The following is a 17,788-nucleotide window of genomic DNA, read 5'->3' as shown; positions in this document are numbered from 1 at the left end:
GGGCTTAGAAGATTACACATGGAAGATCTATGAAGCGGCCTTGCACGGAGAATTTGGGCTAGGTTGCCCGTGTATCTTTAATTATAGTAGATTGTATCTAGATTAAAAGTTAGAGTTTATCTCGTGCACGGTTTAGTGCACGCCCACATTAGAAAGTCCGCTGGACTATAAATATGTACCTAGGGTTTATGGAATAAACAACAACCAACGTTCAACCACAAACAAATCTCGGCGCATCGCCAACTCCTTCGTCTCGAGGGTTTCTACCGGTAAGCATCATGCTGCCTATATCGCATCTTGCGATCTAGGCAGCACAAGCTCGCCTACGTTGTTCATGCGTTGCTCGTATCGAAGCCTTTTTGATGGCGAGCAACGTAGTTATCTTAGACATGTTAGGGTTAGCATTGTTCTTCATATTACATGTCGTCGTAGTGCAACCCTTGCATGTCTAGCCGCCCTTACACCTATCTTAGGTGTAGGGGCGGCACCCCGCTTGATCATAGTTTAGTAGATCTGATCCGTTATGATTGCATCCTTGTTCTACAAGGATTAGTTTAATATCTGCAATAGTTAGGCCTTACAAATGGGGGGAGGATCCAGCGGCGTGTAGGGTAACGTTCGTTGGCCCTAGAAAGGATGTTCCGGGGATCAACCTCGTGTTGGTTTTTAGGCCCTGTCTAGGATCGGCTTACGATCACCGTGCGCGAGCGCGAGGCCCAACCTGGAGTAGGATGATCCGATTATGCGGTGAAAACCCTAAATCGTCGTAGATCTCATTAGCTTTACCTTGATCAAGCAGGACCACCATATTCGGACACCTCGTCTGAATCATGGGTGGATCGGCTCTTTGAGCCGATTCACAGGATAACCTGAGAGCCGATCGAGGCTCGTATTTAATGTTTACGTGTGTGCCCTGCAGGAAACTAAGCGAGGCATCATCCACACCTTCCTGACCGGGTATAGGTCAGGTGGCACGCCCTTGTGATAAACATCGGCGCGTGCGACCAGGAGGCTTTGCGGGCCGTCGCTCAGAGGGACTGGGGCCAGCCGCAGCCCTAGTTGTTCCCGGCTCTACCGTGTTGCCCGTCTCTGCCCGCCAGGGGGTTTCTGACGTCAACAGTATCAAAATTTATGAAGCTAAATTGAGACACCTAATAAGGTTAAGTGAAAGTATATAAAATAAATATTGAAGTAGTTCAATATGGAAACGTTAAGAAAGTGTACTTGTCATGTGGAGTTTAGCAAAACTTGAGTGTGTTTGACGCTCAATGAGAAACACATAAGTGATTCTAAATCATGAATGACATGATATGTACACAATCAGATGTCATGTGCTCTAAAGTGTTACGAGCATATACGAGAGTGATTCATATAATGATTATTGGACAACAGTAAGAATATCCCTGAGTGCTTTAGAAGAACTGAGGATATAATGTTGTATGTGGTAATGACAAACAAATCGTTGTACGGTGTTGCACCGATATTAGTTTGGTCTAAAATGAATTTCAATCTGAATTAGGCTAAGTGTTCATTAAAAGGTAGCATAATGGGTTAGAAGAAATCTATGTTACATTTAGATGAGTTCTAAATATTGTGACGGATTCTGCAAACGAAGAATGAGTATATCATTGTTTTGACACTGACTAAGGCATTTGAGTCAAGGGGTTCTTTTCGAACTGGGTGTAGTTCCGATAGTGTTGGTAACATATTTCAGACCGCAGAATTAAGGTTTGACCAGAAGACTAAATATATACAATGCGACTCATTTACAAATAAGTGACGCGTGGAGACACAAATAAATTGTAAAATACATATGTTTATGACCGTGTTAGATCCGTTGACTGAAACCTCTTCCATAAGAAAAACATGATGTAACGGGCCAGGATCATACCCTATTAGATTTGCTTGTTCTTTTTTCTTTTATGCATCAACATGACATCATGCATCATATTATCCATGTTTTTAGAAAATAAAAGTATTTAAATAAAATATAATTTAGTTCCGCTCGTATGGTTCTATAAAAACCTTCCCTTCTCATTTTTCTTATTTTAATTAAAATCAAAACCAAATATTTCCTAACTTCGCAAAATTATTCTAAAACCAAATTATAATTTTGCAAATATATCAAACCTTCCTCTCATCTTCTTCTTTGTCCCAGGAGTTCTCAACAAAAAAAAGGAAAAGAAGATGCAGCCAAGAGAAGAAGAGAGAGCAACCAGCATCCCCATCGCTCATGTTGCCACCAAATCCTATCTCCTCTTTTTCTTCTCACCGTTCCAACTTCAGCCCAATCTACTGTAGCTCCTTGGTCCATCTCAGATTGGAGCCAAGGTCCAAGGCGTGGCCTTTCTACACCTCAGGTGGGGGCGTATTCATATTCACCACCAGAACATCGGCAACAAATTCGCTCGTTGCTTCTTCGTACAATCTGGCAGCTCCCTTTCGAAATTTCTGTTCCAGACTGAAGCCTGATATTTTGATGCTTGTTTATCTCTGTCAATGGCAGCCCGTCAGATCGTTTGCTCGCTGGCCGGACACAGTGGTCAGCTTGGACGGGTTCAAGAAGAGTCGCGGCCGCGTTTCAACAACAGCAGCAGCATAGCTCAGCTAGTTTGATCCCTGTGAGCTATCGATCAGAACTCAAGATGGGACTTGATAACCATTTATTTTTCGGATTCGAACCTATTTAACCGTTTTGTTTAAAAGGTTAATAAGGTTAACCATTAGATTAATACGGTTTAAATGGTTAACCATTGGTTATTAAGGTTCAAACCATTTTAAACATTGTGCAACAGTAGAATGGCACAAATTGTTGGTAAATGAGAATGCATTATACAAAATGTTTAATACTCATAAACTTCGACTTGCTACCTTGAATAGTCGGTCAAAAAAATCATATCTAACTGCCTAACTTTCATTGCAAGACATGTTACAGTACTATTTTGCCAATTCAACAGCAGCGGACACACGTGTAAGTGCTAACTGAGCTAGCACGCATGTCTCCTAGGCTCTTAGATTTTGTTGTCACTCGTATGAGTCGGCAAGCGCAGGGTGCGGCGAGCTGGCCGAGCATCAGCCGGCGAGCGTGGGAACGCGGCCAGCTGGTCAAGCAATCGAGCATTAGCGGGTGAGCGGGAGGCACGGCGAGCTAGCCGAGCACCAGCCGGCGAGCAAGGTGGCGCGGCGAGCTGGTCGAGCATCAGCCGGCGAGCGCGGCGAACTGGTCGAGCATCTGCCGGCGAGCGCGGGGGCGCGGCGAGCTGGCCGAGCATCAGCCGACGAGCGCGAGGGCGAGCTGGCCGGCATCAGCGGGCAACCTGGCGCGGGGCGTGGCGAGCCGGTCGAGTATCATCCGGCGAGCGCGGGGGCGTAGTGCAGACAACGAGTGCGGCGGCGACGTCGCTTTCGTCCGCCTCGTAGGAGTGACGGGTAACCTTTGGTAAAACAGGATCGAACCTAAATAACCTGTAGCATCTTCAGGTTAACCATCCGACCCATTGGGCTCTTTTTTAAGTTAGGTTAACCTAATCAATGGATAAACGGGAACCAATTCCCATTCTTAATCAGAACGTATGTTGAAACCCTGTGACAGACAAATAAAATAATCAACCTTTTGCTCTCTTGCCATTTGACCCGTAGGTCCCACCTGTCTTTGGCTGATGCTAGTGATCCCTTCGGTGAGAAACGCTTGCAGTACCGCAGTCCCAATCAGCATCCAGTCAGCGTTTGGGTCGCGCATCAGCCTCTCAGGCTCGTTTCCTTCTGGGTCAGAAAAGCATCTGGCCCTTTCTCTGTTTTTCCAGGAATTCCAGAAAAAATCATAATCTTGTAAAATTGATATCTTTAAATCTGTAACTCGAAATAAAATGTTTATATATGAAAAATGATCAGAAAATTGTGGAGAACGTGAATATGCCATCCATATGCATGTTTGCATCTCACATCATGTCGGGCCGTGGTAGTTATGCATTATCACCTAGCATATAATATGTGGAGTATTTCGGAACACCGACTTGGTTTCCCCGCTCCGTTTAATATTGAAGTATCTCACCCCTGCCATGTTGTGCCATGCTAATCAACACTTAAATTTGTCGGTAGGAATGCAACGCCAACCCTAATTTGTTTGTTCGGGGTTTCGATCTCGCTTAAATTGAATTAGTTGCATTGCACCATCGCTGCCATGACATACATATCATCTTGATCATGTCGGATCTTCTTCCGTAGTAGTAAGTCTTGCATCCGTTGTTTGTCCCAACATTTGCTTCTTCGCGGATAGGATCATGAAGTGGTGTGGTGAGATACGACGAGTTCTCCGGATGTTCCTCGGCAAGCTTTAACATGCAAGCATTTCCACACTCTTATCTTTGCAAGAGTCTCTCACCTATTTTATTTTGCCTTCTCTCTTATGCTAGCCTTGAGTTGCGTTCTTGTCACGTGTCCTATCCACCTATTAACTCAAGCAGCTCATATTGCCTCCAACACCCTCCTACAACTAATGTTTGGTTATCGGGTCTGCCTTGCGAGTCGTAGCGCATGCTTAGTATCGTTGATATATCGTGATACCATTACATTTATCTTATCGGGTTATCTGTTGGGGGATCATGTCACATGGTTTATGGATATATCAGTTGGTGGTATCATGGTTACTTTAGTTGTTAATAATTGTTAAGCGGATGCATCGGTGGGTCAGCTGTTTGTTTTGTGACGGCTCACTTGTGTTTCCTAAATAACCTAGGACCCCGAGTTCTTGTTATCTGTTCCGAGACTGAGCGCTCTAACCACACGTGGGTATGCTTACCGGATCTCCCCTCGACCACTGTCAAAATCTACAGCTTTGTCCAGTGGCCACAATTAGTTTAAATGTTTTGTTGCTCCCGGGCGTGCAAGCATGTTTCTTTGTGGCCAGATGATATGCTATTACTTTTCGGGAAGCCATGTGTGCCTTGTATCCCCGTTATCTTTTGCACGTCCGTAGGTGCGGCACGTATTGTTAAGAGTTCATCCTCTAGTGGGCTCTGATCCTTCTTAGCCGTCCTCGCAAGTCGCAACAGCTAGGTCCGCCTCGGAGTTTCGATCGGTCTCTGAAATAGGTTAACTTAGTTAGGTGGCTTCCTGGATATTGTTGTAGTGAAGGAGATTGCGAGTCGTGATATCTTACCCTCGCTAGGTTGGATTGATCGTGTGTGTGGGTACATTTGGGCACCCCTGCAGGGTTCCAATCTTATTGATAAGCCGTGTTCGCGGTTATGGACGACTTGGAGCTGTATGACTCTACCATAGACAACTTACACATGTTTCTTCAATTATAATAACTTGTGTAGTAAGTTAGCGCAACTCTAATAATAAATGGTTAAAACTTATCAACTGTGTGAGTGCCTTTGTAAGAACTTCCTTGGCAAAGGGGGAAACACATCGGCTGGGTTATATTTGCAGAGTATAGAACTGTTAGTTTATACGCTCTCTCACCTTCTCTGATAGACGATTGTTGTAGAGTGTATCTATATGTTTTTAGTGCTTGCGTGCTGCCGCTTAACCCCACCATATTGCCTATGTCGTTCCTCTTGCGTCCTCTAAGTCCCCTGCGTGCCTCAAGTACAAAGGACGACTGGTTGACGAATGCTTATACGTCTTGAAGTCTTGTTAAGTACGAACCCATACTTATTGCTGCTTTGGGACATAACCGGGCAGGTATGAAGATCAGTACGAAGAAGAACGACGCTAGCAAGGTTACCCTTCCGGATTGGCCTAGGCAGGGTTATGAACGCCACTTGGTCATGTTCAGGACTCTTAGTCCAATTTATATCTTGTCCGTACTCGGACGTATTTGATCTTCTGTATGATTTGGATGTTGTATTGTATATTTGTATCTTGACTCGTTGGAGTCGTTGATATGTTTCTTGTGGGCTCTATTGTAAACATGTTGTAATATTACTACTCGTGGTAATTCCTCTGGCATCACGTGTGTGCTTCGTCGCGCACGTCGTGTCGGAGGGCGTCTCTGAATCGATATCGTGTGGATTTCGGCGGCATCGCTGAAATCCTCATGGTACCAGTTCCGGGGCGTCACACATGATAAGCACCAGAAGACCACGGTGTTAGATCTTCACAAATGTAAACTAGATTATTGACTCTAGTGCAAGTGGGAGACTGTTGGAGATATACCCGAGAGGCATTAATAAAGTGGTTATTATTATATCTTAGTGTTAATGATAAATGTTTACATCTCATGCTATAATTGTATTAAGTGAAATCATTGATACATGTGTGTTTTGTAAACAAACCAGAGTCCCTAGTAAGCCTCTCGTTTAACTAACTTGTTGATTAATTCATGATCAAGGTTTCCTGGTCATGAACATTGGATGTTGTTAGTAACAAGGTCATATCATTAATAGAATGATCGATATGATGGACACACACCATATCATATCGTATCATTAAGTGAAATCTTGCTAATGGTGTTCATACTCATGGCACTGATGTTTGTTGATTACTTTGTTGGGTGGGTTATGCACATAGCTTTAACATTTCGACTCAAAATTCTGCGAACCTGTAGGTATTTATAGGTCTACGCTTTGGCATCTATATCATTTTTCTACGATTGAATTCAGTACAAAATTGTGTCTTGTTGGAAGAATAAGAAAGACTTTGAATGCCTGGAAGATTTCCTCGTTCTTTTTAACTATATTTTGTAATAGATGGAGACAACTCATTTATCTCCACCATATATTATTGGATACTACAAATATATCATGATTGGACTGATTGTTAGAAAAATCATAATAAGAGGATTATAATATTTGGTACTTTTGGATAGTTTGTTTAATTCGTACTTATAGGAATTTCCTCACCGTATAGCTAAGGTTGTTGTACACTATGCGAAAGTTTAAACATCGATGTTTTTTATTCGGTTGGGAGGTCTCGTTGGAGTAAGGTTTTATCCTACGTTAGGAGAGCTTTGATGGTGTTGAGCATGGATCCTGGTGTAAGGGTATTTTACCCTTAACCGTTATTTGGGTTAACGATGACACCAGAGCAAAAAATGTGGATTAATGCTACCTATAATTGTTTACACGGGTTTTAATTCGTAAGTGATGCATGATGGAAGAAGGTGGTTGGAGAACCCCTCCGTATTTTCTATACAAGAAAAGTATCGGTGTTTTGCTTATATTCCTCTCTCTCTTTGTGTTTGAGTCAAATAGGAAACACCACACTACTAAGAGTGGTGGTCTCGATGAGCTAGATGGGTTGATAACGAAGCCATATATACAACCCACCAGCAAATATAGCCATCACACAAAGATAGAAGAGTTTGGTTCTAAGTGAAAATCCATTTTGAAGATCCTGTGAGAACCTTCGTACCGTACAGTCCTGCCGGGTTACCTTCGGAATGACCCGTCCCAACCGGTTGGTGGGTCGAGCCTGCCAAAACGGAAGATAATGGTGTTCCGGTAAGCTTCTGGCTCTTGGTCCGGCTTCGTTCGGGACATTCGACGCAGACACTGGTTTCGTTCCGGCTTGCCGACTCGGTCGGTTGGCTAGGATCCAAACGGGCATGTGGACCATCCCGACCGGCTTATACGTCGGACCGTTTGGCCATGCCAACTTTCAGCCAGAATGGCTCGCAGTGATTGATGTGGGCATACCTTATCAGGTACCCACTATTACCATACAGGGTATGGGCCAACCGAAGGCCTATGAAGCCTATGATGCAACAAGAAATCGAAGCCCAGAACATCTCGTGCAAAACAAGTACAAGCATATACAAGGATAGTCGAACATGTAACCAACCTGGAATCCTATGACCTGGCCTCCGATATAAGGACCAAGAGGGATTGACGGGGAGGACGATTCAACAATATGTGATCTAGAACGCACTATAGCCATTACGACAACCTTGTAACCTAAACATCATCAATCAAGAGCAGACAAGCAACACATAGGGTTTTCCCTCTAGGGGCCTGAAGCTGGGTAAATCATGTCTCGTGTGTTGTGTTGTTTGCACATCGATGAATCCACCATCGTATCCTCTTCCCTAAACCCAAATTCATAACTTATGGGCATTACCATGGTACCATGTGATGGCTGCAAGTGCACAGATCAAGTGTAGCTAGTTTCGAAATAAGAGTATCGAACCACAAAGAGATATTGGTACAGGTCTACACTGCCTCGAGCGACGTGCGTCCTCGACTTCTACATATGTGTGTCTAGGGCTAAGGGTTCTATGTCCATCTTCCTTTGCTGGATCCGAGGTCAATAGATATGCCCCTAACGAGGGAATTTGTCTCCATGGAGGCCCTAACCGGAAAACTGGCTGCTCAAATGTTTGAGATTAAAGGTTGGTGGACTTTGCGGCTTTCATGGTGTGTAGGTTGTTTTGTTATGCCGCTATTTCTTATGTTGTGCACACATAGACGATATGTTGCAACTGTTCTAGTCTCAAGGTGGTGTTTTTATGTTGCGAATGTGTTTTTGTGTTGCTGCGAACTCTATTTATGATTTACGCTGATTTCCGTGTTGCATATGCCGTGACTATTCCGCCGTGTTGGTCCAATGATTGCATGTTTGTAGTATACCTTGACTTTTACTTTGGCTCCATTTGGGCTGCAACAATTTTAATGTGCCATGGGGACAATGTTTAGACCTCCCCATAAAACGTAATCTTGATGTAATCTCGAAACACCGATTAAAAGGATCTTGGTAATCACATTCAAAAAATTCTAAAAACAATTTCGCAGAAATGGAAGAAGATCAACTGTCCAAAAATAGATAATTACTCCCTACTAACTTTTTGTCCCATAGCTCCAGCCTAGTACTCCCTCCGATCCAATTAAACCGACGCGCCGTAGTAAAAGCTGCTAGCATGTTTGAGCTGGTCTACGCGTAGATTTCCGCGTTAATTAAATAAAAGAGTCCAGAGGCAGTATGTCCCATGGATCGCAGATTTGGGTACTTTCTGGGCAACGTTCGGATGGATCACGTCCAGCTGTGAGCGAAATTAAACCTCGGCCCAGATAGATTGGGAAGGCTATATTGCGCGCGCCATCCAGAGCTTATCTGTCGCACAGTGGAAAATCCAGAGAGATTTTCTTTGGAAGGAAAACACCAACGGGGTTGGTCGCTATCCGCCGTGAAAACATGAAACGGTTCGAGGACAATATAAATAGAGACGTCATCCTCCTCGGCCCTGGCAGGGATTTCTTCTCGAAGAAGACCTCTCTTTCTGCCTTCCACGGCCGTTCCCCGCGAATCAGCCGCGTGCCATGCACCTCTCCGTCACCGCCGACCAATCCGAGTGCCGCCGCCTCGGCCTCCAAACCCTGATATCCGGCGATGTCGACGCCCGGGGCAACCGCTACGTGGCAACGCGCACCATAGTCGCCTCGCGCCGCGCGGTCTGCCTCGGCGGCGAGCGCGATCCGGAGCCCTTTTCCGGGGAGGAGGAGGAGGAAGGCGGAGGCGGAGATGTGGAGGAGGGCGGGTGCTGGGTGATGTACGGGTGGCGGCGCCGCCTCCGTCGCCTGCCGCCGCTGATCCCGTCGTTGCGTCGGGCGGGGAGCTCTCCGTGGGCGCTGACGCGGAAGCACACCGCCGACGGGCGGGTCGTGATCACGCGGGAGCCCGCCCCACAACGGGGCCGCGTCGTCGCCAGGCGCCTCGACGGCCGCCTCATCCTCGACCTCGTCGACAGCAGCCCGATGCCCCCGCCGCCACGCCAGCTGCGTCCCTCGACGTCGATCGCGCAGGAAACCGACGTACCCGCCGGCGAAGCGGCGGAGGAAAAGAAGACGGCCGTCTGCGCCGACATTGCGAGGGCTCGCGGCCGTGATGTGCCAGCCGCCGTGCGGGCAGCGTTGTCGTCCCCGGTGGGTTCGGCTTCGGCTTCGCCAGTCCCGGCGGTGGCGTGCTTCGAGGCCGTGATCCGCATGTCCCCGCTGCGCAAGATGCCTGTCAGCCTGCCCAGGATGGTGCATTGATTCAGATATGACAACAGCCCCAAATCCGTTGCATGCGGAAAATTTTGCAGTCAATAGGAGAATTATTTGTTTGGCCAGGCGCCGATCGAAGAAACAATTCTTTTAGCTATCCTAGGCGAGAAAGAGATCCATATCGAGAGAGCGAACCAGTTGTTTTTTGAGTGTTTCGAGAGAAAAAAAATATTATCCTGATTGGATACTGCTGTCATTCTGGATTATATGATAAAAGTTAGGGTTCTGTTACTGTTCGCCGCATATTGGCCGATTGAGCCACGCCCGCCTCAGCATGCATGGCGGATCATGTAACGCTCAAGACGTTTTGGAGAAATTTCGATCTAATTTGTGGGCACCATCGATCGTCTAACTGAGATCATCCGCCGATAGTGTACAGCGTTTCATTGCCAGTGTGCCCAAACGAAAACGAAGGGAAACAAAGGATCATCCTGACGGATACTGATTACTGAAGCTAGATAGCGTTCTAGTACTATTCGCCGCGTCTCGCCAAACATGCATGGCAAGCCTAGCGTGCATGGTGCATCGTGCACTGTCTCATGAGTCATGAGGACTAATGAACCTTTGCCAGACTATTTGCCAACTATATAATTGGTGATCCTCTTCATTATTTACTTTCCTGCACCAGGTATCAACGTTAATTACATTAATATCTTACTAGTTAATCACGTCATTGTCTCTAGTGCTGGATCCAGTAACAAAAGTCCTTAGTATTCGATTTTCCGTATCTGCATATTTGTCTGTTTTCGCGATATCTACATTTTTTATGCGAAATTTGCACCGATTTATTGATAATCAATAGTAGTATAAAAAGCCACACTGAAAGTAATGAAAATTAAAGTAGGTTATTATACCACCTACCGACGACTATAGACACTAGTGCGAGTAGAAGGTGTCGTAGCCCACCAGCACCGAAGCCCCTGCATATATCTTGATCCAATGAAATTGATGTCCGAGCCATTCTTATTTACATATGAATATTTGACTATAATAAGTGCCTAAAAAGATATATATTAGAATATGAGTTTTTTTTTGAGGGGAGAATATGAGTTTTTCTTAACCGATAAACACCTGTATGACCTTATGCATGAGGGCTGGAGCCTTTTTGTTTTGATAGGAGGAACGGTAGTAGGCTTTTGTGGGTTGGACTTGGACCAATCTGGGAAGATACTCGGGAACATATCATGTGAAAACGGATAGATTCTGCAAATCTGAAAATCGTGATTGGAACCGTTGGATCATGCACCAATGGTTAGATTTCACACCACCATCCCACCCCTTGAATCATCTCATCTTCTCATTCTCTCTGTACTCCCCTAGCAAGGAGTGATTGCTTTCAACATCTTATTGAGAAAGTTCTAAAGAGAATTAATGGGTGGAAGGAAAAGCTCTTGTCTATGGGAGGGAAGGAGGTGCTTCTTAAAGCGGTCGCACAAGAAATTCCAGTGTTTGCGATGGCAGTATTCAAAATTCCGAAAACATTTTATTGGTGGGGTGATGATGATGACCATAAGAGAATGCATTGGTTAGCGTGATGGAAGATGTGTATCCCAAAGAATAGAGGAGGTATGGGCTTTAGAGATCTACATAATTTTAATATGGCGATGTTGGCAAAACAGTGATGGCGATTGATGGAGAAACCTGATTCGCTGTGTGCGAGGGTTCTGAGAGCTAAATATTATCCGGAGGGTAATCTGCTGAAGGCAAAACTTAAACCCCGCAGCTCTTTCACTTGGCAAAGTGTTATGGCGGGTCTGGAAAATTTCAAGAGAGGTTGTATTTGGCGTGTTGGTGACGGCACCCAGATTAATATATAGAAGGATTGTTGGATCCCTTCTAGTCCGACACGTATGATGGCTACGCCACGAGGAAATCTGGTGGTTAGTAAGGTCACTGAACTTATCAATCCATTCACATGGATTTGGGATGAGGAGTTGATCCGAAACTTTTTTGGTCCATTGATGCCAATCGGATTTTTGAAATCCCTATAGCACCGGCGGGAATGGATGATTTCATTGCTTGGCATTATCCAAATAATGGAATATTTTGTGTCCGGTCAGCTTATCATGCTGAGTGAGACTATCAATTTGGTAGAATGGAAAGAAGAGCTCTCGGTGTTGGCAGATCTCAGATTAGCCTAGTATGGAAGAAGTTATGGAAGCTTAATATTCCAGCAAAAATTAAAATACTTGCTTGGAGAGCGTTACATGGTCTTATACCGTGTTTGGGAGTACTGGCTAATAGACATATTACAACAACAAGCGGTTGCCCAATTTTCTTAGTTGGATGTGAAGATATTATGCACTCTCTATTCACATGTCTAAGAGCTAAGCAAGTCTGGGAGAAGCTAGGTGTTCAGTTGGTAATACACGAAGCTACAAATGTGGATAGAGCTGGTGCCATTGCTCTAGAACATATCATCATTAAAGGAGGATCTTGGGACCCTTTAAATGGTGTTGGTATACCAGAAATTATTTTGACAGGTACTTGGTATATATGGTGGGAGCGTAGACAATATACACATGGAGAGAGCATCCCAGCTCCTCACCGATCAGCCATGGCTATCAGAGCTCTAGCAAGAAATTACTGGAGATCGAATAAGAAGCCTGCATGTCGTGACAAGGAAGCATGGAAGTGCCCGCCGGAGGGTTTCCTGAAAATTAATGTTGATGCTGCATATAGCGAAGAGGAAGGCAGAGGAAGTGCAGGTGTTGTCATAAGAGATTATAGAGGAAAATTTATTGCAGCTCAAAGCAAAAGTCTGCCTTTTGTTGCGGATTCCATGATGGCCGCGCTAAGAGAAGAACTCTGTTTGGCATAACATGTTGGTTGCAATAGATTTATCATCCAATCGGATAATATTCAAGTGGTGGAAGCAATGTTGGATGGTGGTTTCTCGGCTACAGCTGCAACTGCAATTTTCTTGATTGCAACTTTTTAGCTTCAGGTTCCAGTAAAGTGTCGTATGAATTTTGTCCAAGGGAATTAAATTCGGTGGCTCATGAGCTAGCTAGAAACTGTTTTCAGACTTTCAATTCTTGTATTTGGAACGATGATCCTCCTAGTTTTATTCTCACCTCTTTAATAAATAATGTAAACTTATTTGGTATGGAATAAAGCTAGCCGAATGGCATTCCCTCAAAAAAAAAGATGGATCACCACCACCATTCCCTCAAATGAAAAAAAAAAAAAAGAGAGAATCAGCGCGAGATGCATGGATTTGGAGAAAGGAAAAAAAAGGTATCGGATATAGTTCGGGTATTGAACCCGACGTGAATCGAACACGCAACCTTCTGATCTGGAGTCAGACGCGCTACCATTGCGCCACGGATCCGATATGTTTGGTGCTTAGCTTCTAGTTATGTATCGTATAGGTAACGCGATGGCTGCAAACGGAGCTTGTCGGAGGCCTCCATGGGCCCCCAGCCGGTGCGTGCCCCTCTATCCAAATACGGCCCGCCGCAAATAAAAAATCATGTGCTTCCTCCCATCCAATTTACTTTCTCCGATCAACTTCATCAGTATACGCAGGCAACCACGCGGCGGAAGATTCTATTCGCAGCAGCTGGTACACTACACCTGTACTTGCACGTTCCACGAGGTCGATGCGGTGCAGAGAGGACCCCACGTCACATGGAGCCATGGAGGAAAAGAGCTAGAGTCTAGAGAGAGAGACCAGAGCTGCTGCAGCATTCTCGTCAGGGCCAGCTTCCACTGGAGGTCGGGGTACAGTTTGGCCACGTTTAACAGACAGACAGACAGACATCCAAGATGATCTGGAACGGAACGGACGTGCCTCTCAGATTCAGCTGATGCGTGCGTGCAGAGCAAACAATGTCCCATGTCTGAAGCCAAGATGTTACGTATACTGCTCATCAGCCGCATCAGTCAGTTCGATCAAGTACCCGTCAGAGTTTGGTGCTTAATTCGTCACTGACTGTGACGCAATATTTTGTTTGCTGATTCGTTTCCTATAGCTGTATCATCACAAATATACAAGAAAGCCTCACTAGCTATCTACCGAATTTTCATATTAGCCGGGAGCTAGATTCTCCTTCCAAGCTATGCGCACAAGGCCCGGCGACTTTGGTCCTCCAATTATCAAATGGTTAGAGCATCTCCATATCCGTTTCCTAAATAGGCATCGGTAGAGGTAATGACACTGCTGTATTGAGAGAGTTGGCACTACATTCTCTACTGGGGATGTTATTTCCACACAACGCCCCCATACGGCGCCCCCAAAACATTTTTTTCTTTTTACAATATTTTGAAACAACATATCAATCACATTTTATTCATACTATATTAATTATTCATACAATCACACAAATAAAAATTTAATTATTCATACAATCAAATAAATAAAAATTTAATTATTCATACAATAATGAAACAAATAGAAATTAAATCATGCATTGCTGGTGGCTCTTCTCCTCGCCCACAAATGTGCAGCGGTCCGCCTAAAGTTGAGCATGAACATCGGATAGATACCATCAGCTAGATAGTACCCCTTGTTGTATGCGTGGCTGTTTACCTTAAAGTTCACGGCAGAAGCTTATCCCTCAGCTAGCCTGGAAAACACCAGATAGCGTTGCAGCACGTTGATATCATTGTTTGTTCCTGCCATGCCAAAAAAAACCATACCAAATCGAGAGGTCATGGTCCGCCACCGCCTCTAGAATGACATTGCACTTACCAGTATGCTCCTTGTAGATCCCCTGCCAAGGAAAAGGGCAATTCTTCCATGCCCAATGCATACCGTCAATGCTTCCGAGCATCCCAAAAAATCATCTTGCTGCATTATTTTCAGGATCCGAGCTGTATCATCAGCCCTTGGTGCTCTCAAATAGTCTTTACCAAACACCGCTACGATGGCTCCGCAAAACCTGTAGAGAGTCTATGAACATGTCGACTCCGCCATCCGCAGGTAGTCATTGGCTGCATCTGGAGGAGCTCCGTATGCAAGACAGCGCATTGTAGCAGTGCACTTCTGGATTAAGGTGAAGCCTCACAAACCTGTACAATCTTGCTTGTCCATGAAGTAGTCATCGTACTCCCTAACGCCGTAGACAATCTTCATGAACAGATCCTTGTTCATCCTAAACCGGCGCCAAAATTCCTTCACCGAATGAGTCGCGTCGTCGGTGAAGTAGTCAGCGTCAAGCAGCATTGCGCAGACTTGACGATGCTGGTTGATGTCCCACCTCTTGCCTGGCTTTGAGCCGCCGCGCCGAGGCACGACGAACAAAGGCTAGCGAACGCGGAGCAAGCTCATCAGAATCAGCTGTTGTTGTTGCCGCCGGATAGCCTCAGCATTCTGCTCCTCCATGAACCCTAGCCACCACCACCCAGCCCTAGTGCCACACATCCACAACCCTAGCCACCACCACCCAACTTTCTCCACACGCGCTCTATGGATGGTTCAATTGGCCGCGGACGTGGCAGGGGCAGGGCGGTCGTGATGCACGCTCACCGTTGCCTAAGGAAGAGGAGTTCCCCCATGGCAAGTACTTCATGTTCGTCGTCCTCATCAACGATGACCCTTTCGGCAAGCAGAAGATCGCAGAAAACTTCGCCAAACTTCTCGTCAGTTGAGAGCCGACCGAGGTGATCCCGCGGGAAGCAATTTGTGGCTTCTGCCGATGGACCACAGAGGTATTGTTCGATGGGGAAGGCAAGATGTACCTCCACACCAGTTGGAAGAAGTTCGCCTGTGCCTACGACGTCGAGGTCGGCTGCTTGGTGAACTTCTTCTACGAAGGCGACGGCGAGACGAGCGTGAAGCTGTTCGACAACTACTCTTGCCATACCCAGTACCACGGCGACGACTCCGGCGACGACGACAACGAGAAGACGAGGGCCAACATATGTTGTAGTCTTGGTTTCTTCTAAGATTTCTGGATGTTGGCCATTTCAATGATTTTTCCATATAAAAGTGACGAAGCATCTCCAAAATTATGAATAAAGCGTTAATTTTAAATAAAAAAAGTGTTTGAGGTTACGTTTGGGGGACGCGGCTGGAGATGCTCTTAGGTTGCATGGCTTGCCAAAAGTTGTGAAAACTTGTAAGAGTATTTTAGTTTCAGGGGAAGGAAATAGTGGTCGGGTTTACAGGGAAACCTTGATCCACAATAATGGTGTGACACTAAAATTACTATGAGAGAGAGGATATTAGTATCATAGGTAGATACTATATCATAGAACGTAGAACAAATAAATTTAATTCCAAATTAATCATGTACATAGTTTTGCATTAAGATTCTATAAAATAATAAATGTAATGATAATACGATACTATTATATAATACCATGCATTCTAGATATAGTATCACACACTAGTATCATATTTATGATACTAGTATATGATACTATCCATTGTGACTAGTCTTAGACTACTCATAATGGAAGTATCATATGTAGTATGATGCATCTCATGCATGCAAAAAAGCTGATGTGGCAATGTTATTAACGATGAGAGAGAGGATTGTACTATCATATGTAGATAACATATCATAGCACGTAGTATTATAAAATTTAATGTTAAATACATCATGTACATAGATTTACATGTAGGTTCTACAAATCAATTAATATAAGAAGACTATGATATTAGTATATGATACAATGCATTGTAGGTATAGTAATATAGTAGTATCATAGCATGATACTTCTATATGATACTATGCATTGTGACTAGTCTTAGACTACCATAATGGCGTATCATAGGTAGTATCATGCATCTCATGCATGTAAAAAGCTAATGTGGCAGTGCAATTAAAGATGAGAGATGATTGTAGTATCAAAAGTAGATACCGTATCATAGCCCGTAATACTAGATATTTTAATGTCAAATACATCTTATATACTATATATATTTGCATTGAGATTCTACAAATCAATTAATATAGGAAGGCTATAATACTACTCTCTCACACAGTTTATTAGGCGTGTGCGTACCCCTAGGTGGCAAACTTGATCAAGTTAGCATTAGTTATATGTTATAAAAATTATATCATTAAAAAGTTTAGATATTTTATTTTCTAATGATATAATTTTTACATTATATAATTTAAATTTTATAGGTCAAACTGACGACCTATGGATACGGGGAAGACTAGTAAGCTGAGACGGAGGGAGTAATACATGATACCATGCATTATAGACATAGTAACATATAGTAATATCATACGCATGATATTTATATATAATACTATGCATTATGACTAGTATATGATATTTTGTAGAATCATATTCTCATGACTAGTACACCATAAAATTAACACAATAAACTGCCAGTGCATGTATGTCTTGTCAATTGACGTCGTCTGTAGGAAGATCATTGACTGAATTTCGTGATCCGGACGGGATCCATCATCATCAACAACGTTCAGATTGCTCTGGGTAGAAAATCGTTAAGTTCGTCATCAACTACTTTTGGCGAATCGGTTGCACCTGAGTTTTTGGTTTTCTCGTCAGTCATGGAAAGCCGCGCATCGGCTCTAATCGTCCGCGACCATGGTTGATCTGTTTTCAACCTTCGAGTTAGGCTGGCATGAAGCGATGTGCAAAAATACAAAACTACGCTCGCCGGCTTTACATCAATAGTGCCTCGTGCGTGCAGAAGATTTCTCTCAAGATTTATCACGGCTCCAAAATCGGCTACGGAAAGCAAGATGCGAAACAGGACATAGCAAAATAATCATGATGAGTAGAAAAGCCGGTTCTTTTTTGCCGATCCAAGTCAACAGCTGACTGCAGTGCGATCGATAGACACCGCCCCAACCAGGCTATCATGCGGCCGG

At 44.4% G+C, this 17,788-nt stretch overlaps 1 non-coding gene across 1 annotated transcript; it reads right to left on the bottom strand.

Moving 5' to 3' along the window:
- Positions 1 to 13,248: 13,248 nt before the first annotated feature.
- Positions 13,249 to 13,320, bottom strand: TRNAW-CCA. Its single transcript has one exon. It is a non-coding gene; the product is annotated as a tRNA-Trp (tRNA).
- Between the last annotated feature and the right edge of the window lie 4,468 nt (positions 13,321 to 17,788).

Source organism: Lolium rigidum, chromosome 1 (assembly GCF_022539505.1).
Source record: "Lolium rigidum isolate FL_2022 chromosome 1, APGP_CSIRO_Lrig_0.1, whole genome shotgun sequence".
NCBI classification, from domain to species: Eukaryota; Viridiplantae; Streptophyta; class Magnoliopsida; order Poales; family Poaceae; genus Lolium; species Lolium rigidum.
The sequence above is the reverse complement of the archived record's forward strand: the minus strand, read 5'-3'. Positions and strand labels throughout refer to the sequence as shown.